The sequence below is a fragment of the Manacus vitellinus genome, unplaced genomic scaffold (genome assembly GCF_001715985.3).
Source record: "Manacus vitellinus isolate BGI_N305 unplaced genomic scaffold, ASM171598v3 scaffold_36_pilon, whole genome shotgun sequence".
NCBI classification, from domain to species: Eukaryota; Metazoa; Chordata; class Aves; order Passeriformes; family Pipridae; genus Manacus; species Manacus vitellinus.
Window position 1 is genome coordinate 3833546 of NW_021940508.1, and position 24017 is coordinate 3857562.

At 41.1% G+C, this 24017-nt stretch overlaps 1 protein-coding gene across 4 annotated transcripts in view; it reads right to left on the minus strand.

The window, feature by feature from the left end:
- GHR (growth hormone receptor) overlaps positions 1-24017 on the minus strand; it is a 163544-nt gene that overhangs the window by 104129 nt on the left and 35398 nt on the right. The gene's annotated exons all lie outside the window — the stretch shown is intronic.

Genomic DNA, 24017 nt, shown 5'->3' on the forward strand with positions numbered 1-24017 from the left:
TGTTAAATATGAGGTTCTGGGAAAACAGATCTCACTATGACTAAATTGTAATATTTAAAGATTAATTATGTTATTGAGAAAGATTTCCTACTAGTTTGACACTAGCAGAAACCAATTATACTGTATAATAAGCACAAAAAAAGAAGAGAAACCTTTGGTGATTTCTCATTTGGAAAGCCATCAAAAACAGTTTTATGTGATTATGAAATTGAAATTAAAATGCTGTTCTCTCATTTCAAACTAGATCTCCATTGAGCCAAGGCTTTCCTCCTGTTCAAAATCCTAGGCCAACTTGGCCTTAGCATTCATCAGGACATTCCCTCCTGATCCATCAAAGGAATTCATGATGGTAGCTGTATTCTACTAAAATAACATCCAAACCCCGTCCAGGTCTTGACCACAAGCTTGCTGAAGCCATAATGACCTCTGTATGGAAAGGCACAAGAGGTGCAAAAGGACTAGTATCCCATTTCCCCATTTGGGCTAGGTCTAAACTAAACATGGGAATATTCCCAGGCACATTGTCCCTGCAAGAGCATTTATCCATTTCCCACGAAGTCTGGTTATGTCTAGAGCTAAACTGTTACCATGATCCCTGGCAGATCCCCACCTTGGGTCAGTACCACAGTTGAATGCAATTCTTAAGCATGTTTTAAGAACAAAACATGTTGATAGTAAAGAGATGGGCCGTTCTGCACCAGCTGGTCCCAATCCCAGGCATGCTTAAGGTACCAATCCATAGCTCCCAGGCAGCTATTTCCACACTCTGGAGGCACCAACCTCAGAGGGATGCTGCAACGCCATTTTAAAGGAGCAGGAATGGTACAGCCATGCTTTGTTGCCTCCTGACCTTACTTGGAATAACCCTGTGGCTCCCCCAAAATAAAACATCCAAGGAGGCCATGCTGAAAGGACAGGAGGATGGAATTCAAGAGCTAGTGTTCAGCAGAAGCACTTGTTTAAAATATTCCTTGCATGGCAGAATGCACAACTGGACAGTACTGCCTGGCCTTGCTTCACATCAGCACAATCTCACAGTGCTGTCAAGAGGGGATCCCAGTGAAGTGATGAGAAACTCCCATGTAGAAGAGACAAAAACGGTTTTTAACATCCTGAGAAAAATTACAAATATCTCTGCCAGTTTTGAATACTGTCAATCATACCAGGTGTCAAGCCACTTTCAGCAGAGGTGCAGTCTCATTAATATACAGAAGCTATTAAAAAAGACCAAAACTGGGGGGGTCCATAAGAGGCTATGACACACAACAGACTATGCAGAATGCAAAATTCTGTGAATGAAAAAAATACAGGCCTTTTAACAGACTACAAGATGCCTAAGCTCATAACTCTGTTTACCATACTTTCAGATGTTCAGAAGAGCTATATAACGTTTATCGTTTCCTATTATATGTGAAGTATTTTTCTGTAAAGGAGAGGATTTTTAACTAATCAGATTTCTCACCAAATGTATTACAGACCAATGTGTTAGTCTGTAATAAGAGTTGGGAAAGAAATGGTTAGTGATGGTTACTATTTGTATAGAGCAATGGTAAAATAAAAGTGTGTTGTGAATTTGTTCTGCTGGTATTATGACTGCATATGCCAGGACAAGACATCCATACTATACTGATTTTTAATTTTCAGTGGACTGGCCATGGATGAACTATTCTGTTGCACTCCTTACCCCTTAGAAGATTTACAACTGCATCATCTCTCCACTGGATGGAACAGTCACTTGTAAAGCACACACTGAGCTGTAAACTGTAAACTATTATGATCCCATGTCCATTTAAGATCCAGGACTGACAGATTATGCCAACTAGCTGATAAACTTGTAACCAAAGATTCAGAATACAACTGCCCAGCCAAAATACAGGTGGGATGGACCAAGTCCATAAGGGCACAAACCAGCCTCCAAGCACAAATGACCCCTTAAAGGGACACATTAAAATCAGAACCTAGTTCAAAAAAAATGTTACTTAAGTTACCCCAACTAAAATATCCTGCTAAATTTTATAGCTATTTTTCCTAATTTTTCATAGCGTATTTGCCTCCCTTGTTGGCATAGTGCTAGGTAAAACTGTGATGTACATACTAAAAACAAGTCTAGAATGCAATCAGAAGCAGACAGTAAAAAACATCCAGCAATCAAGAGAGAAGAGTAATTATTTATTAATTAAATCTTTTAAAACATCAGCAATTAATTCTTTTCCATGCATTCTTTTAGGGACTACTATTTTTCAGGTCATTTGTAGCAAATCTTACAGAATCATAGAATGTGCCAAGCTGAAATTCCAAAGGATCTGTCAGTCCTGGTGCTGTGGTCACTTCCCTGGGGAGCCTGTTCCAGTGCTCAATCACTTTCTGGATGAAGAACCTTTTTCTAATATCCAACCTAAACTTTCCCTGACACAACTTCAGGCCATTCCCTTGGGTCCTGTCACTGATCACCACAGAGAAGAGATCAGTATCTGCCCCTCCTCTTCCCCTCAAAAGGAACTTGCAGACTGCGATGAGGTCTCCCCCTCAGTCTCCTCCAGGCTGAACAGACGGGGTGACCTCAGCCACTCCTCATACAGCTTCCCCACAGGGCCCCTCCCCGTTTACGTTGTCCTCCTTTGGACACTCTCTAATGGCTTAATATCTTTCCCATGTTGCAGTGCCCAAAACTGCACACAATATTCCAGCTGAGGCCACCCCAGTGCAGAGCACAGCAGGACAATCCCCTCCCTCAACCAGCTGGTGATCCTTTGCCTGATGCCCCTCAGGACACGGTTGGCCCTCCTGGCTGCCAGGGCACTAATGACTCGTATTCGACTTGCCACCAACGGGGACCCCCAGGTCCCTTTCCATCACTGCTCTCCAGCATCTCATTCCCCAGTCTGTACGTACATCTCACCTTCCACTAAGCATTTAGTGCAAGCCATATAAAATGGTAGCTAGATCACTTTTCAAGTAAAAAACAGATAAAGGGAAAGGAAAGAGAGGGATCCCTTCAAAAGCTGATTACTTTCAACCATTAAGAAACTAAGCGCTAAGAATCCAACTACTGAAATGTACATATAGGGAGATATGAACAGAAAAACATGACGTGAATGTCACCCCTGGATGATTTATGTCAAGCATTATTCATTCTCTGATAATGGCAATCAAATAAAAACCTCTAAGGGAACACTAAAGCTAAGAAGGATGAAAGCACAACTCCCATCCCTTTTGTAGAGAGCTGGCCAAGGTCTGTACCATGGAACAAGGCTTCAAAATTTGATGTCTGTACAGTGCGGGCAAATATAAACAATAATAACCCTTAGAACAGAGAGGAGAATGCCATTTCAGCCTTACCACTAAACCTCATTTTCTGCATGGGTAAATAATCAATATTTAGTTTATAAAAACCTGATCATACAGGCAAATTCTGCGTCTTTATTTCAGGATGGCCTTCAGTCAACCCAGACAGAAAATTACATTTATTTAAGATCCATAAAACCGTAATTCCTGAGGCCATAATCACATGTAAAATCAAACCCACCAAATCCTTTACAAGTAAAAAGGCAGACAGGGGTTTTGAGACTTCAATATCACTCACTCCACCAAATATGAAAAACAATTATGAGAAAACTGAGACCAAGCTAATGTCAGAGGGTTTTTAGTGGGCTTATTTTGTTTGTTTTTAAACTAAACTGATTGTACCAATCAATAAATAAGTTTCAAAGAGCTCTTTCAGTAAAGGCCAGGCCTAGCCAGCAGGTATTACATTAACTGTCATTATCAATTAGGACTCACCGGGAACAGACATTATTTACAAAGCAAGAGTTCTGGGAATCTACTCATGTGTTAAAAGAACCTCTGTACTGCTCCAGAGAAACGTTAGCAAAGCTAAGTGCTGCTTCATTAAGTGCAGTGCACACACTTCTTAATGGAGAGCAACTTTAATAGCCAGAGGGAGTCCATCTTCACCATCTAGGGTGAGATAAACACATTCCTGTTAGAAATTTCAGAAACAAGAGAAAACATTGTTTGTTTGTTTTTCTTCTTCCTTTTTTTCTTAGAAAAAGGAAGGATGTCATAAATAAAGAATTAGTGTAAACTAGACAAACACCCTTCACAACTACTAATTAGTGCAAACTCCACAGCTACTAAACTCTGTCCGCCTTTAGAAGGTATAAATGTAATAAAGGAAGGATGTTAAAAATGGCAAAATATTTCACCTTATGAGAGGTATCTCCTCAATCCCATTCAGGTAGACATTGATTATTCCACACTTTATGATGGCAACAGCCAAACACAGGAAAGAAAAGAGGACAAGTATTTCTCATAAGTCATTTTGCTATTTCTCAATAAATTCTTCCCCTCCCCTCTCCAAATGCCTCTTCCAATATATATAAACATCAGAAGCATGTTTATTAAGTCACCTATCCTTTCAAAAAGGTAGTTTTTTTGATATTTTGATGATTACAAAGTATGCAAGTTACACAATCACAGATAAATCACTGTAACTGCATTTGACTCAAACAGAGAGAGGGAACCTATTAGCTAATGATGCTGATGGTCAGCACAGTAACAGGCCAAACATCTGTTTTGGGTAAAGACTTAAAGGATTTGCTTTTTGGTACGACAACATGAGCCACGTGTGGAATGGAGATAAACCGCATCATTCCCTGCAAGAGGAGAAGGCTCTGCAATGCTGTCAGTATTTGCACTAAGACACTGAAACAAACATGGAATGAATGTGTAAGTCTCTTTAAAGAAAGAAAAACCATCTTAGATAGTACAATTAAAAAGATAAAACATCCTCCACTTCAATCGAGTAAATGTAATTGTCTCTCCTTTTAACAGAGGCCATTTGTCACCACCCTGAAGGCACCTATAAATTGCCAAGTGCAAAATTGTTTCCCAGCTCTGTGTTCATCTATCTCGGTAAGTGGCACTGAGATCTGGATGGTTTAACTGTTGCTTAAAGAAACAGAAGGAAGAACAGAGGGCAAGATTATTTCTTCACTTTTAAAAGCAGCTTTATGCTGAAACACTCTGAAATTCCTGTACTTTGGTTCAGGTAACATCCTATTAATTGGGAGCATGCTCTCCTGAAATAACAATTTAAGAAACAGAATTTCCTGCAAGAAAATACAACTGCTGCTTATTTAACAATAGAAGTAATTTCATATATAAACCAATATGACTCAGAACTACACAGTTTTACTCTAAAAAACTCCTGTACCTTCCCTGCCCTTGAAACAGTTTGACCAACATTTCCCTGCTAAATCATGCCTTATTGCTCCCCCTCAGCACATGAAACTGACATGAAATGAACCCTTTTCAGAGAGATCCATGTGTATTCATCCTGCCAGTGGTTTTAACACTGGCTTGTGCTTAGAAATCTCACTGCAGGATCAGAACCTAAGTAGTGTCCACCTTGAGAAAGCAACTAATACACCACACGCATAAATCTGTAAATCAGTTAGCTTACAGATTGAAAAAGAAGATGTAGAAAAAGATGCTGCTTCTACTCTCTCTGTTTTAAATAGCTGAGGCATTCATACACCAAAGACAGTGAATGGGATTGTATTAAGTTACTTGACTTGCCAAGTTTACCACAGACATTCAACATTCACGAGGTTGGCTTAAAGTCATGCTTAAAAATGAGTTTTCTTATTTCTTCTGGGGCCTCAGCCTTTAGGATTCACATTTGCAAAATTCTTTAGACAACACCGACGGTATAAAAATTTCATTAAAAGCAAGAAAAAGGCATACTGCACATCTGCAAAAATTAAATACTTTATATAGTACCACGCGTAAGATCAAATCTCAAGCAAGGTGCTAAACAGACATGGAGGTAAACAGGGAGTAAAACAAACAGAATGAACCTTGCTCTATGCATTTACCCTCCAAACCTGAAACATGACATTATCAAGAAATAAACAGGACCAATGAGAAAAGGGAGGCTATGACCCCCATCAGGCATTATGACTGAATTTATCTTGGGCAGTGTTTAAAGAAAGAAGAAATATATGCAAGTGGACAGTGTCCTTTTCAAAAGAAAACCCCTTTGTTACAGTCAACTGACTTTAGCAGAATCTCATAGTCTCTCAAAAAGCCACCAGGCTTCCCTCAAGTAGTCGAACATAAAGGGTAACATCGTTTTTGTGTACACTCTTTCCTCCTGCCTGGTTTGCAATTTTTTATTTAAATGTAAATAGCATTAACTTTCTTCATGTGATTAATTTAGCAGGTTAAAAAGTTCACAGGAATACTCATCTAAGTAGTCCATGGTGAGGAGTAATTACATCTAAGCTGTACAGTGAAAATTGAATGCAAAGTAATTAGTGCTGTACAAACAAAAAACATTATTCCTCAATACTGAGCAACCCCATCTTCCTAGTTTCTGTAAACCAGCCCTTATAATCCAGCATTGCGTTCTGTCCTTCCTTCCTATCACCCTAAACCCAAGAAAATAACAAAAGATAAAATAATCCAGCTTCTGGATTAAGACAAGCCAGCAGGCTGCTCAATGGGAGCTCAGCTTTCAACACATCTGCAGCAATGGTCAACTTCAAAGAAAAAAAGCAGCTGCGACATCCAAGAGAAGGAGACATGCTAGGGCACAAAGGGGGCAATCTGTGCCCAAGGAGAGTGAATGAAAATCAGTAGATGACCCCCTCTTACCTGCTGCAGCCTTTCCCAGCTACTACCCCTTCCCACTTGTCCTACCAACACCCACATTCTACCTGCAATCTCCATTTCTAGATAAGTACCCCATCCATTCATTGTCTCTGGTACTCAAATATTCCCATCCATGGTGCTAAAAAATCAATAACATATTAAATGTCCACTATTTGTCCCACCAAGCACTATCACAGCAAGAAAGAACCATCACCCTCAGTACAATTTGGAAACTGCGCTCACATTCAATTTTCCAGGAATGAGCCCTCTAACAGAATAAACAAGAAAAATGCATTAAGGGATCACCTGGAAGTTTAAGGGCAAAACTGTGCTGTGTGAGAGCAATAGCCCTGTGTACCCAAAAATCAACAACCAGATTCCAAGTATTCTGGAATATGAACTCAGTATTTCTTTTGTTAACAAAGTTTATAAACCTGAGTTGATGCCAGAGAGAAAGGGAACATTCTCATTTTGCAATAAACCTCAGGGAGAGCGAAAGCTCTTAGCAGGGCTCTCCCTCTAGCTTAGGAAAATCAGCTTGCCAGCTTGGGAGCTGTATTTGCACAGTTTTGTAAGTAGAAGCTAGGACCAAAGGGGAAGCTCTAGTGTCAGACGCTTAGCTTGGCCACTCCAGTTACCACTTTAACCCATGAAAAAAAGCAGAGGTAAGACCTTCACTGACCAAAAAACCAAACAGGACTTTGAGCGTTGGCTCTGACAAAGGACAGTGCCAGCAGCAGGTCACGAGTATCATGCTCATGCAGCGTGGGAGCAGTCCAGATCCACAGCAAACCCTGTTATGCCTGCCCCTAACCTGGAAATAAAGATGGATTTTGAGTATTTCACTAAAGCATTTTTCAGTCTGAAGCTTCTTCTAACACAAATTTATTTTGGGCAGTGTTTAAAGAAAAAAAAAAAACAGAAAAGACTAAACAAAAAATTTATTAAAACTGGGGATTTCCCATGATTTAATACAGTTTTCTAATTGCTGTATTGCAAGATTAAGTGTCAGAGTGTCCTATTCTACCACTAACCAATACAAGTAAGGAGTTACAGGCTAGGTAACAGTTTTTGCCGGGAAAAAAGGAAAGAAAATAAAAATCAGTGGAAATCAAAGGAAAAAAGTTAATGAGAAAATGCCATTGTCTCACAGGCACCTGGAACTCTGTAGCACATCAATGGGAGCACCACATTAGAAGGCTTCTCCTTTCCAATACTGCTGTCAAATGAAAGTGTGTCAAAGAGGGCAAAAAGATACGAAGTTCAGAAAATCTGACTAGCAGAGAGAGGTTTAAAGAGTGGCAGTTGGTTTACAGAGGAGATGTGAGACTTTTGAGCAAGGAGAAGGGAGGCCAGCAAAGAGCTTTTCAGCCTGGAGACAACAGTGTCTGTGGTGAAGAAGGGTTTTTTTTTTTCATTAACTTTCCAGCTAGGTAATTAAGAAAGGCAAAACAAGCCTGCAGCAGACCCTGTGGAGCTCACTGGGCAGTGCTGAGGGGCTCTGCTGACCCGTCACACAAGAGGCGACAGGTTCCCTACCCACACTGCACACTCCTCAAGGACAGAGAGGTGCGTCCCCTCAGTGCTCATCATGGCACCAGCAGAATTATAGGTACCATAATCTTTATCTTGCACAATCAATACCTTGCATCAGTAAGTAATCATATAGTAGAATCCTATCTGCTTCAAGGCATTTTAGTATCTTCATGAACATCACAAAAACAGTGGCTTCTCCATTAAAGAAAACTGAGACCAGTTAGCCTGACACAAAAACCAGTTCAGCAACGGATCCTTCTGGTGAGACAGAAAATATTCAGTTGGCTCCGTTCATATTGATATATAATTCCATAGGAAGATTGGAATTTTTATTACTAGAGAATTTGCACATTTATACAATACAAAAAAACCTTTTTTTATTTACAGGAATGCACTTGAAATTATTAGAACTTATTTGAATTTATTTAAAGTTACTTTTGTTTAGCTGTTTTTAACTCATTAAAATCATTCTTCAAACAAAAAACCTAACTTTTTTAAAAAATATGTTTATACAGTCCAGCAGTAAATTATTGTCTCCTGAGGCAAGAATCTTTGCTCCTGTTTATCACAGCAGGCAGCACGTACCAGCAAAATTCAGTACATACCACTGGAAAGCATGCACTAAACTGAGGTGTCTGAGGTGGTCTTAGGCTATTCATAGTCTGTTGAGTCTTTACAGAAAGCAAATAATAATTCAGGTATCTAGTACAGCTACTTAATACTACATCATATATACAGTATTCTTCAGCAACTTCAACAAACTTTGGAGACCACCCACACAGACTAGCTACTATTAGGTCACATTTCCCATGTGCTGCTACAGTTAAATCCTGCTCAACCTGCCTGCCCACAATTTCTCTTCGATTGCAATGCCCTGGTCGTGGAGCTCTCAGACCCCTTGTCCCTGAATACACAGGCCTCTGGGTTCCACGATATACTTGGGCCATCTTGCAGAAGACAGATGCCAGTGTTCCCAGCTGCAGGGGCTCCAGCTGCTTCTTTCAGCCACAGCCCTGCAAAAAGTCTGGCAGCACCTGGTACACTGGGCTGTAAAAAAGCAGCTTTGTGCCGGCCAAAACCAACCTGACCGTGGGCTGCTGCCAAAAGAATTTGACTCACCCTTTCTGATGACAAGGGAGCCCCCTGCCAAAGGCTCCCCACCCCTCCTGGTACCAGGCACTTGTGGGACAAGATGTATCGGCCCAATGAAAACCGAGCTCCCACCCCACGCCACAGTGTACACTGCAGCCCCCACGGCAGAAAAATGAGAGCCTCCCCAATTATTTCATCTTGGATTTATTTTCCAGACATAGCTTTTAAATGTATTTCACATCTGAATCTATCTTAAACAGCCTTTGTATTGACACACACTCCACAAAGATGCATCACTCTTAATCGCAGTGACTCCAAAGATATACCTTCGGATTGAGGAACTGCAGCTATCTGGGGAGATAACAGGCTTTCAGTACTCCAGCACATTGCCAGAGTAGTCAACTGACAGCCAAGGAAGAACAAAATGCAAAGAAGCAAAGGAAATGCCAGCTGGGAAACTCTGCTTTTCACTGATGCAGTTTCTATCTACCACCAGCCTCAGGAGAGTTATTGTAGCTTGCTGAGAGCATATCTCAAGGCTCAGAACCACAAATCTGCTTCTATTTACATGGGCGTTTATGAATTTGTGTGTATGCAATCTGATATGCATGTTTTCCTTTGGTAAAACATGCCACCATATACAGAATAGCGGCAGGGAAAAATCACATACTTACAAGCTTTTTAAATAACCAAATATGCTTGATTATTAATTTCCAGTTATGAAAAGTAACAGTCTTATTCCTTCAAGACAAAATGCTTACAGATAATGAGACAAAGTAAGTTACTCTTTCAGAAAGCAACAAGTTATTATGTCCACACTTATTTTTCCTACTAGTTTTCCACCTCACAGAATCACAGAATGGTTTGGGTTGCAAGAGTTTGGGTTTCTACTTAACGACCGTCTAATTCCAACCTGGCTGTTGTGGGCAGGGACACCTTTCACTAGGCCGGTTTGCTCAAAGCCCCATCCATCCTTGCCCTGAATATTTCAAGGGACTGGGCATCCACCACTTTTCCAGGCAACCTGTTCCAGTGCCTTGCCACCCTCACAGTGAAGACTTTATTCCTAATATCTCATCTAAATCTACTCTTAGTTTAAATCTATTCCCTCTGCCCTAGCACTGCTTGCCCTTAGAAAAACTCCCTCTCTGGCTTTCTTGTAGAATTTTTTTTTTCCTTGGGGGGTGGTGTTTTCATTGTTGTTGTTTGTTTTTTGGTTTGTTTTGTTAGCCTAGTTATGGAGGCATTTCAGCTGTGTGTTTTTAACAAAAAAAAAAAAAATCAAATGCATATGCCTGTCTATAAAACACTCAGGAGCATGCCAGAAAGTAATTAGGAATGACAAGCATATAATGACATGCAAGCTGCAAGTATTCAGTTTTTAGTCTGGAAAATAAAACACTTAACGGATACGGAATGTTTTTGCTCTAGCTCTTTTATGCATAGCTGGCATGACTGATCTAAAAAATAAGAGAACATATGCCAGTCTACTTTTCAGGCAGAGTTCAGATGGCAGAGAAGTTCAAACAGTGGAAAGAAAAAAATCAGACTAACCATACCAGGTGACTGAATTAACTCTGCAGAGCAACTAGGAGTGTATCCAAGGGCCTGTAGGTAGGTATCCACAAAGAAACTGGTTTGCACTTGAAGCCTGCCAGATTCCTATTTTTGCTAAAGAGTGACTTTTCAGCCATTCTGAGACTGGTGAAGAAGTGCTTGTTTCCTGCAGAGAGGTCATCATGTGGCAGAGACCAGAGTAACAAATTAAGATTATCTAAGAGGATACCTACTGGTGTTTAAGTTTTTCTGGATTTATGAAAGTATCTTTTAAATAAATTTGACAGCACAATCTGAATTTTATGAAAGTATGATGAATTTTGAAAAAAAAAAAAAAGGAAAAGTGATTCTGCTATGGCTTGGAAACCAGTGTCATGAGCACAGGCTCTGAAGGCTCACATCTGGGTGAGGTCTTTCTGAACACACTGCAGAGACTCTCAGGCAGTCAAGGACAGGGTTATGGCTCCATTCCTAGCCACAAGCTGCATATCACTTCCAGACGCTACTGTTTGGGAAATGCAGACTAAATCTTTCACTCCTATCCTACTATCTATGCTACAATCCCTTTTGCACAGCTACACTGAAATCCCAAATAAAAGGTGCTGTATGCATTCCCACAGATAACAGGTGATATAAGGTGATATACACTTTTCACATAAATATAATTTCTACCTGCTTGTTTGTCATTCAAACTGTATAACAGTCCACAGAGTATTAATAATCCCCTACAACAACTGGACTGAAAATTGGCTTTGAGTAATTTCAGAAAACTAAGTCCTACAGCAGTGGCTGCTGTTCTCTCTCATTCAGCATGAGCATCATCATCCTTCACCCATCCCACACAACATAGGTCTGCAAAGAAAAAGTCAAAGGAATATGAGCTTTTTTTTTTTTTTTTACTGTTTGGAATGACAAAACAACATAATGAATGGCATTAGTCCTTTTCTGTATTAACTGAAGTGCTCTGCTAAGACAAAGACAAAGAAATGAATGGTAAAAGCCACAGGGATCAAAAGTCAGTGCACAATGCCAGAGCTGCCAATAAGAAACTATTGCATGTATTATAACGTAGAACATCCAGGAAGGTCAGTGCTGTTGAGGCAGAAGTACATCCTTGATCTACAGTGTTAGAATTACTGTCTCAGTTCCATAATGCATCCCAGAAAACTCATGCCAAGTATCAATACCAGCCTGTTAAATGTGCTTCCAGTGCTCCTTCATCGTTGGTTTTCTAACACCCAAATTCCTCCAGTAGTTGGTGTGATTCATCATGGCTAGGCTTCGTGAACGAAGATTTGAGGAGGGCTCTACCCACGTTTGTTACAAGAGTGTTGGTGGCTAAAAAGGCCAATACGAGACAGGCACATCCAATTGCAAAAGGCACAGCAGAAAGACTCCTTAGGTGGTATATTCTGCAGGGCACAAATCTTTCTGCATTGTCTTTTCTCCTCAAGAGTGATCCTGCATGCATTCTCAAAAGCATCAGCAGCGTTATAGATGGTGTGTCTCCAGACCTCCTGATTGGAGGCCAGAGTAGACCAGTTATGGTGATCAATATGGCCAAGGCTGAGATGTTGTTTTAGGGAGTCCTTGTATCTTCTCTTCAGTGCTCCTCTCTTGCGGCAGCCGGTGGTAAGTTCACCATAAAAGCAAGATCTTAGGAAGGTGGTGGTCCTTCATCCTTGAGACGTGCCCTGCCCAATGCAGCTGTGTTCTCAGTAACATGGCCTCAATACTTGTGACTGCTACTTGCTCTAGAACAGACGTATTAATACGTCACATAATCTGACCAGTGGATGTTTAGGATTGTGCAGAGACAGCGTTGATAAAAGCGTTCTAGGAGTCGCAGGTGGTGGCAGTAGATGACCCATGAATCGGATCCGTATAAGAGAGTAGACAGCACTATGGCTCTGTAAACACTGATCTTTGTACTTTTCTTCAAGTGTTTGTTTCGCCAAACTCTTTTATGAAGCTTTCCAAAAGCACTGTATGCCTTTGCTAACCTGTTGTCTATCTCCCTGTCAATCTTACCGTCCGAGGAGATGAGGCTACCTAGGTAATTAAACTGCTGGACTGACTTGAGCACTGATTGGCCAATGGTGATGTGGGGATGATGGAAGACTTCCTGAGGTGCAGGTTGATAGAGAACTTCTGTCTTCTTTAAACTGACTTCCAGCCCAAAGAGCTCAGCAGTGTCTGCAAAGCAGGATGTTAAACGCTGCAGAGCTGCTTCTGTGGGGGTGACAAGGGCGTCATCATCAGCATAAAGCAGCTCCTGGACAAGATGGTTTAAGGTCTTAGTGTGGGCCTTCAGTCGCCTTAGGTTGAAGAGGCTTCCATCAAGACGATATCAAATGTAGATACCATCCTGATCATCGAGGTCTGCCGTGGCCCTTTGGAGCATCATGCTGAAAAAGACTGTGAATAGAATTGGTGCGAGAACGCAACCTTGTTTCACACCATTAGTTATTAGAAAGGGCTCTGCAAGTGCATTGCCATATCTGACTTGGCTGTGCTGATCCTCATGAAGTGAGATGATCATTTTAAGGAGCTTAGGGGGACAACCTAAGCATTCCAAAATCTGCCATAACCTTTTCTGCTCACAGTATCGAAAGCCTTGGTGAGGTCAACAAATTTCTGTTGGAGCTTGCTGCATGTAAGGCAAAAGGCTGTTTTTCTTACATAACAGGATGGCAGTGCAAGGTGTGCTTGATGAGCAGTTCTCTTCCTCCACAACAATTCCTGGATCTCTTGATTGTTTTCATCAAACCAGTTCTTGTTCTTCTTGAGGGAGAACCCTAAGGATTCTCCAGAGGACTGCAGGATGCTGTTTTTAATACGTTGCCAAAGTGTTTCAGGAGAGGCATCTATAGAATCTATGGAATGGTTATCGAGCCTAGTTTGAAGATTAGCCTGGAATTTGTTCCTCACTGTGGCTGATTGGAGATTGTTAACTTGGAGTCTCCTCCTTGGGATACTGCCCCTTTTAGGTTTGAATTTAAGATTGAGGTTAAGTGTACAGCGCACAAGCCGATGGTCTGTTTGACATTCTGCACTGGGCATCAAGTGGGTGTGATGGACATCGTGGACATCTCTCCGTCGCACCAAGACATAATCAATAAGGTGCCAATGCTTAGATCTGGGGTGCATCCAGGTTGTCTTCAGTCTGTTTTTCTGCTGAAAGATACTGTTGGTGATAGTGAGCTGTTGCTCCGCACAGAATTCTAGCAGAAGTTGACCACTATCATTGCAGCTTCCAACACCATGCTTGCCTAATATTCCTTTCCGGGCTTCAAAATTCTTACCTACTCTGGTGTTGAAATCACCAAGGATAATGATCTTATCATCTACAGGAACCTTTTGGGTAAGGTGGTGCAGGTCGGTGTAAAATTTATCTTTTTCAGCAGGGTCAGCTTGGAGAGTTGGGGCATATATACTAAAGAGGACAACGTGTTGCTTGTTGTGTAGTGGAAGGCGTAGGGAGATAATGTGATCACAGTGACCTGTTGGCAGATTTTCGAGTTTAGGAACAATAGAGTTTTTGATCATGAAGCCGACTCCTGAGATACGCTTTTCGGTTCTGATCAAAAGAGTGTGTAACCGGCACCATGTTCTCTGAGGCTGCCTTCCTCGTGAAGGTGAACTTCGCTGAGAGCAGCAATGTCGATGTTGAGACGTGACAGTTCATGGGCGATTAGGGTAGAACGACACTCAGGATGTCCGCTATCCGCAGAATCAAGCATGGTTCTGACGTTCCAGCATGCTAGAGTCAATTTGGGTACACCTTTGGAGGCAGGTGTATATGCCTTTGTCTTTTGATCTTTGTGTAGAAGATTTGTAGATGTCATTACAGGGCTTTGCAAATGTGGGTATAGCCTTCAGGCCTGTGCAGTGGATTTTTTAGGTGAGATGCAGTATGCATGGAACTGAACCCACCCTTTAATCCTAAGGTTCATCTGCCGGGGCCGAGTGAGCTTGGATGGTGGCAGCGAGGTCCTCAGAACACAGGTTTAATTAGAGTGACCTTCTCTTAGATGGATGGCCTTACAGGGCTAATCGAGCTCCATCTGCCTGGGTTTAGAGTTGTCCTTCTCTTCTCTGCGTGCTCCGGGGCCCCCCCTCTCTCCCCTCCCCAGGGGGGCACCGGTCTCTGTGAACTCCGAGGTGCCCTCTCTCCTCTCCCACGAGGGTGCAGTCTCCGCCAGCGAAGTTCCCTCTCTCCTTTCTCCCTGCTCGGGGGGGAACACCGCTCCGTGGGCCGCGTGCCCGCGCTGTACGCCGGGGGTGGGCGGAAGAGTCTGTGTGACAACAGCACCCACAAATGACTGCCAGTCACCTCTACCTATGAACTACACCAATGCAACAAAACGCAGGTTGACTTTCATCTTTCCCCAGAAAATTCCTCATTTCTGTCCAGTAATTGCCTTAATGAGTACAATTGTTTGTTCAGGCTTCCTGCTTTTTTCTATTAGCAAGTTTTCACCTCCACTGGTGCCACACTTCCACCAGCTTTGGCAGCTCTGCCCTCTTAGGGACAGACACTTATGTGCTAGATCACTGTAACATACACTAGCCCAGAGACACTTCAACTTCTGCTCGGCAAAGCTAGAGGGGCTGGTGAGGAACAGGGGATGGTAGCTGTGCTCACAGTCTGCTGGATGGTCAGCTGAAGCCCCATCTGCCATCTCTTAATCAAGCACAGCTAAGTGCTTTCCCCAAGCTAGTTTCAACCTGTGTTGTCCACAAGTGCTCCACAACCCACAGCCTGTAAACAAGTGTGCTGCTTCAGACCAGGTATTTTAATAACATTTTTTAAGAATACCTATCTGGTATTGTTAAGGTAGGGAGTCATCAGAACATCTGAAAAGTAGCAATCTACTAGGATTTGAAGCAACAACACAAAGTCTCAAGAACAGAGAGCTGTGTGACCACTGGTCCCAAAGCTACAGCTGAGGCTGCTGCTCTGTACTACTGCTCCATCTGAATGGAAACGAATGTACTTCTCACATTTTCAAGATATCTGGTCAGTGCAGGTGTTTAAGATGTAGAGAGTGGGAAGATTCTTCTTTTGCCCATAAGGCCACACTTCTACTTCATACAAATGGGACTATACAAAGCAGTTCACATGAACAGTTACAGCCTCTTAGTCAGATCAGGCTTCTTAGAAGGAACCTTTCAACTTTTAAAAATCCAGACAATTAAATAATTAGTGAGAGATACCTCTTTTGCTTCAGCCCTAACAACAAATGGTGCCAGTCACTTTTTACGGACAGCTTATATTTCATTTTCACACTTCAGCATCAGTAAATAAAACAAAAACTGCAATGTGAACAAACAGTATGTGTACCAACTGCTCACATATAAAACGAATTGGTGAACAATATCAGTTGTTTGATGCAAAAATACCATATTTCTGTTTTCTGTATTCTTATGAGCTGTTGCACTGATAGGCTGCTACAAAATACTGCAACCAAAACACCATTTGGAAAGCATAAAACTGCAAGCTGCTGGCAAAATCAGTCCTACCCTACCAAAAACATTTCTACTCCTATCATAGCTCTATCCACAAAGTAGTATAACCTTAACAATGATTAAAAAAAATAAAATATTTTGAAAATCAGTATGAAAATATACTTCTGGCTGCAATTCAAGTTATATTTGAATTTTTTAATCAACTTGAGGATGTTGGGTTTTTTACTGTGTTTTAGTCCAGCCACCTCAAACATCCTTAAACAAATCATTACACTAAATCTTAAACATGTCCTTTTGATTACTGGTCACATAATGTTCAGTTACATGTTCACATAAATGTCCACTTAAGACAGTGGAACCAAATTGTTTGGAGTCTATGACTTCAGTCCTTCCAATAACAACCAATAATTCCCCAGGCTTTCATGTCCTGGTCTTTCTATCTGCACATATTCCATTTTGTTTCAGAAATTATCCAGAATCTGTATGCAGTATCAGGCTCTTGATCCCTCAACACCATAAAACCTCCTCTCCTTTTCTGCATGGTTTCATGAACTGAAACACCAAACATGTTCTCCCACTATGGAAAACTTCTTCCCTCTTCTAATCCAAGATCTCCTGTGGTTAATCAGGCTCCCTGATTCCTTAGGTTTGAAATAACAAACAATATACCAAAATTCTTTTAAAAAAATCTGCAAACTCTACCTCAGCACAGAAAACAGAACATGGCTACAGAAGGTTCTTCATGAAGGTTTCCATTCTATCATTCAATGTCAACAAGAACAACTTGTCAAGAGGAGTCCCTCTTCCTAAATCCTATGTCCTTTCGTTTTGATGGATACACTTTTTATTCCCAATGGGTCCATAATGCTCTCTTGGGCTCTTACGGAGTGAGCCCTTCACCTGCAGCAGTAAAATAAGAAAAGGGACCAGCAATGATTTCCACAATACATCTGGTTACTTTAATAAAAGATTAACTGTTTATAATTGGGGAAAAAAGGCAATAGAAAAGGTCACAACAAACATATGGGTGGAACAGTAAACAACATTACTTTTTCCATCATGGCATCAAGTGCACCCATCTATGCCACAAGCTGGATCAAAAATACAAGGACACAGTGTATTGCTTATTTCCCCCGTATGCTGGATACAGGTCTTATACCGTTATACACAATAAGCGTGAAAAATCACAGAATCATAGAATGTTAAGTGGTTGGAATGGACCCTAAAGATCATCTAGTCCCAATCCCCCTGCCATAGGCAGGGACGCCTCCCACTAGACCGGGTTGCTCAAGGCCTTGTCCAACTTGGCCTTGAACACTGCCAGGGATGGGCATCCACAACCTCACTGGGCAACCTGTTCCAGTGTCTCACCACCCTCACAGTAAAAAATTTCAAACTAATATCTAACTTAAATTTCTCCTCTTTTAGTTTGTTCCCATTACTCCTTGCCCTATCACTACAGTTCCTGACAAACAGTCCCCCTCCAGCTTCCCTGTAGGCCCCCTTCAGGTACTGGGAGGTTGCTGTGAGGTCGCCATGCAACCTTTTCTTCTCCAGGCTGAATACCCCCAACTTTCTCAGCCTGTCTTTGTAGGGGAGATGTTCCAGTCATCTTATCGACTTCATGGCCTCCTCTGGACTTGCTTCAACAGTTCCATGTCCTTCTTATACTGGGGACACTGGAACTGTACTCCAGGTGAGGTCTCACAAGAGCAGAGTAGAGGGGGGGAATCACCTCCCTCGACCTGCTGGTCACACTCCCTGTGATTTGGGATCCCTTTAACCATTTGCAGCCCAGGATTCGGTCGGCCTTCTGGGCTGTGAGCGCACATTGCCAACTCATGCAAGTATTCCTGAACTCCTCCTTTATTCGATGCAAGTTAGGAAGGGCCCTCATGCCACTTAAAGAGGTAAATGCCATCCTTCCTTAACATCACCACCAGCATCCCTGTGGTCAGCTAGAGGTCTGAGAACCATCAAGCAGAATCCACTGAAGTTAACATCCTTGTGTGTGCCTTGGGATGGATAAACTACATGACACTGCAAAAAGCGTGCCTTGACCCAGTACAATCAAAGGAATTAATTTTCTCAAAGCTACCTATTATTTCAAGGAAATTAGCTATTCAAGTAGAATACTTACATTACTTACATTACAGCAGTAATGAGGCACAGGCTGCTTTACAACAGTGACTGCTTTTTCTGAAATGGCTTCTGAATTGACACAGTCATCCTAATTAAAGCACCTTAGAGCTGGAAGATACCAGAGCTCATCGTACAGTTCCACAAAAACAGCCTTTCTCACATGGAAGTGGAAGGGCCCTTTTTCCCCAGGCTGCAGTCCCTCCATGATGTACACACTGTCCTGCACTGCCAGAACTGGCTGGTGTACAAGAGGCCAGCAGTGACCGTATCACATAACAAGCATCTCTCCTGTGCAGTGTTTGTTACCACCACCCAGCATGAGCCGACCCAGAGGCTCACTGGGTCTCCAAGGGTCAGAAATCACAGCTAAAAAGTGTAACACACTGTCTCACACACTCTTGATCCTACTGCAGAAACACTGCAGTGGTAAGAACAGCTCATCCACACATACTGGATCAGTAGGTTGGCACTGTTTGGAACAAGTACAAGTCGAGCCCTAAATGTTAATTGCATATGTTTCAGTTGCATATGTACATAAGCCAAAACGAGTGGTATTTCCTACTGCACCCCCTGCAAATAATTCCTTCAGGTGGCTCAACTCGCCAAGTGCATGCCCTAAACCAGCCAGGACTCAACCTGGAGGACCAAAGCCCCAGCATAAGCACAGCTCACTGGGCTTGAGCTATGTGTGCTGTGAAATACAGATGGCCTGATCATGGTGTATTCTGCTTTGTTTACTTGACATCTGACTTAATTCTGAGGGCTATTCCGTGTCAGACTTCAAACTGCCAGTCATTACAAAAGCAGTGGTTTTTTTAAAGCTTTCTTTATAAATAAAAGTCCCACAGTGTTCTCCCAACATACTTGACTAGGCTCAGCCATCAAGTACAACTAAAAGCCAAAGATACAGCAGCTCATTGCTTTAACTGCTCTTCTCTCAATCCTCATCCCAGATCTTCCTTACTCTTGGCAGAACAGGTAAAGCTGAGTCCCAATTCAATCACAACCAGTTCTCTTCAACTCATGCAAAGCAAGAGACAAGTACCACCAAGCAAGGAATCCTGCTTTCTTTTCACTGACTTTTTACAGCATCACATAAAGCCACTAGCAATCCCACGAACTACCAAAACACTGAACAGTTCAAGATTTTCTGGATGAAAACAGTAAACAAGGCATTGCTCAAAACAGTTATAATGTAGGTTCATAACATAGTTCTTGAGCAAACACAATTTAATAAGCATTCCATAACAAATTCAAACAATACTTGCAGTCATGCGATAAATGAGAGCCCACTGCACCAACTCATGCTCTAGGTAGAACTAATGTAATGTGTATGTGAAAAGAGCAGGCAAAAAACATGGAATATATTAGACATCAGGCTGAATACTTGAGAGCAGCTGGGAATAAGGTACACAGTTTGTGAAGTAAGGTGAAAATTGATAAGCACTCTCGTTTAACTAAGACAGCTGGAATAAAATGTGTTGGTTCTTTCAGTCTGTTTCTTCTGGCCTACAGGCCCTTCTTTGTGCTTAGACTATCCCGAAACTCCAACAGGCCCTAAGGGAGTTATTTGGCTATACCAATAAGGTTGCAGAGATGTACAACATATGAATTAAAACCAAAACTGTTTTATACCAGTCAGGCACAAAGACATCTGTCCACATAACTAACAAAGGGACAGTTTCTACCTACCATCAATGCATCCTAGAGATCTACTGGAATATGGAGTTTTACCAATCTCATTTACTTCTGAGGCAGTAAACATTCAAACTCAATTTAAATGCTTTAATACTCTAACATAAGGGTTGTTATTAACAACCTAGCTCTTTCCAACTGCCCCTCGGAATTGTTGTATGTTAGCTGATGACAAACTTGTTTGGTACAAAATTACTGTCACGCATCTGAAATAATACTTTCTGTTTGGACTGACTACTTACAAACTGAGTTTGAAGACTGTAATGGATTTATGACAGTATTTAAACAGCTTTTAAAGTTATAAATATTAATTATCTCTGTCTATTATTGTCATAGTGAAATGCAAGTGATTACTCATATTTATGTCTTCATATATCATCTTTGTTCTAGGATTATGAGCAATAAGCTTATTAAGTGATCAGAGGTAGCAATCTTCTGCCTTAATGAGTGTAAAGCCAGCAAAGCATCTTTTCTTTGTATATTCTGAGTTCAGTTCCCCACATTATGAACTCATCTTCAGTAGTCACCCTGTGCCACACACACAGGCCAAGCAGGTCTAGCACTACAATACAATAATGCTGTGAGTCTCCCTAAATGGCTACAGGAAAGGAGACCTGGGGAAGCATAAATCATTCCACACCAACAGAATGGGTGCTGTGTTTATTCTCTTAATGCAGAGAGGTTAAAATTTTCTGCTACATTTACGAGTTTCATATCCTCTCACCAGCAGTCGCGGTATAGAGCTCTTTGTCTCCACCACATCTCTAGCATTCTCCGTGAATCCCTGTAGGACCTTCCCCAAACAACCACAATCCCATGCAGTGGATACCTTCCACAAAATGTTATGTCTAGTTCAGACACATAGCAGGACAAAAGACTATGTTGCAGACTGTATCACTACAAATAGGAGCATCTCTAAGTTATAAAGCTGAGCATGATTTAGAAGATACAGGTGTTGGCATTGCAGTCAAAGGATTTTTTGTAAAATCAAAAGACAGACGTGATTAGTATGATAAGTATGAATAGCATTGCAAATAGAGTGTCAAAGCTCATAAATGTTTGATTACTGGTGGAGTTGTTCAGCTACTGACTAAGTAGATAACGAAGTGGGACAACCTTACATCCGAAAGTTACTCCGAACCAAGCGTCTGTGCACACGCGTTCACACACTTAACACAAGTATCTCATGCATTACTGATCACAGAAGACTGCATCAAGAGTGTTTTCCAGCACTTATTACTTCAGTAAAAATAATTTTAATTGTCTTTTACATCCTCACAACATTGTACATCTGAAATTAACAATATAATGTACCATGCTGTTTGTTGGGCAAGTGAGACATAAAGTCCTACCCTATTGCAAACCACCCTGCTACTGTGAAGCTTTTCTGAAGTTTATACTACCTCATTAATAATTTAAAAAATAATAATTCTGGTGATTAATGTATGTTCAATGGCATACATGCTTTCTGAAGGTCAATAAAATACGTGCTTAAATATATTTTCATTTCATAAGCTGCGGTAAACGTGATATGGACAATATCCATCTCCGTCACAGCTGTCAAAGGAAACAGCCCTTACAATTTTGTTGGAAAAGTTGTTTCTCATACATTGAAAATCAGCTCTTTGGTAAGAGGATGCTTGTTCTATCTCTCATGAACTACAGTGACGTGTAAACAAACACCTACCTCATACGAAGACTTTAACTGGGATTCATATACGGTAAAGAAAGATTTCCCTTGTGATAAACAATTTGAGCACAAAGTGTTCCTTCAAGTCCTGGCATAAATCTACTCCTGCCAAGCTAGTATCTCATTGCATCAGCCTTTTGCCTTCGCCACAGCAAAGTAGCAACCCTACTACCCCTCTCTCCCTGCTTTCCTCACACTGCCCTCTTCCCAGAATTACTCTCTCAGCTCTGCTGGGTCAAAGAATTGTCTTCTCATCAGACAAATATTTGGTAAAAAAATAAGGAAGATCTTTCATTTAAAAGAAACCTGGTCCTCTAGCTAGTCAATCATTTAAGAACTTCCATGTGGACTAAGCAGACTCGTTATTACACTGGTGATATCCCTGCCCTTCCTTTCCCCACCAACTTTATACCTCCCTTCTTGTTGTTCCTATAATTTTTATTTATTTTTTATGATTTCAAAATGTTTTGACACATACCTTAAGATTGCAAGAGCTTCAACCTGGCTGAATGCAAGTGCTGTCATGTCTGATAAAGCACATCTTATTTTTCAATCAGTTAAAAAAAAAAATCAAAGCATCTCTGCCTACAATGCTTTCTCAATGACAAATATTCACAGCTTCCACTTTGTCCATGGACATCTGGTATTTCAAATAAGATACATGATGTTATATTTATTCTCCCCAATGCTCTCATTAATAGCACAAGATGAATACTAGCTTTGTTAAAAAACAATTTCTGCAGCAAAAGGAAGCTTCATTTAATGGGAGCAAGGCCTAGGTCTAGTTTAAATACACACTTAGAGTCATGTACATATTGGTAATCAAAAGAAGCCCTGTGCGTGAAAGTCATACCCTAAGGGAACCTCAGTCTCCAGATCATGGAAAGGAAAGGTACCAACCCATATAAACAGGGGATTTGCCATCAGAGTTCTTGATCGCTCCTTATTGGAAAATGTCACAAGAGGTCATATATGGTATAACATGCTACTTTAGTTTGTAAAAATGTGGAGAACTAAGCTCCATACCTCTCCCCAACACAGCCAGTGTTGCATAGACACTCAAGCACTCTCTGGGAGCAGTGCTGCTGCCTTGCACAGTGCTATAGGAATTAACACCTCTATAGAGATCCCAATTTTATATACGTGCATGGTGCTGCACTGGGCTGTGCAGATACATCAACACTAGAAGACAATGAAACAGCCCATGGTAATGAAAACAATCCTTGACCACACTAGGACAATTTCACTCCAAAATATTTGGGGGGTATCTATGACTTCTCTGTACATTAGAGTAAGTTACAGCTACATATTTAGTAAAAGTATCACTACCATTTACTGGCAACCTCAGAAATTACTCCTCAGAAGGACTGCACACTGGCATGTTTCTCAATCCCATATAATTATTAGAACATGCAAACGTCGTGAACTAACAGAGCAAGTAGCAATTCTAGTAATGCGAGACTGAGATGTGGTAGGGATGAAAGACATCGTATTCCTATTCAAACAATTCCAGCTGTCTGAATAACTTTCAGTAATACTTATATTTACCACTCAGAGCCACAAGACATCTCAATCGCCATCTACTTTAATCTCAATATTTTAAAAAGCATCTTTTAAATAAACACCAGTACTCAAATAAATCTTACCAGATCTCCGTACATTGATTCTATTCTCAAATACATTTTCATTGCTGATGTGAGCAAACAAGTCTAAGTTAAAACTTTTGGATTTAAGAAGATCTTTACCTGACAAATAACTTCAATTTTTCCTATCAGTAAATACTTGCTTAAAGCATCTATAAAATAGGATCCAACTCAAGCATTGGGCTACAGCTTTTTAATTGTTTCACTCTCATTTCCTATTTAACCACAAAGATGACCAGTTGTGAATATTTTGTTGTTGTTACACGAGAAGGAAAGTGAAGCCGTGACTGAATACAGTAAGTTAATAATACACTAAATTCTGAACAAAATATTCTCTAGTGAAAAGACGAGTAGCTAATGCACATCCAGTCTAGCATTAGTCCCGTGAGAGTTTGCAACAAGTATCACAGAAGACGCCACTGTGATAAAACACTCGTTATTCCACTGCATTAACCCCTCTGTTTCGTATACTTCTGCTCAGAGCATTTGCAGTGTTTGTTTTTAAAAGCATTCTCTTTTTATTTTTAATCCTG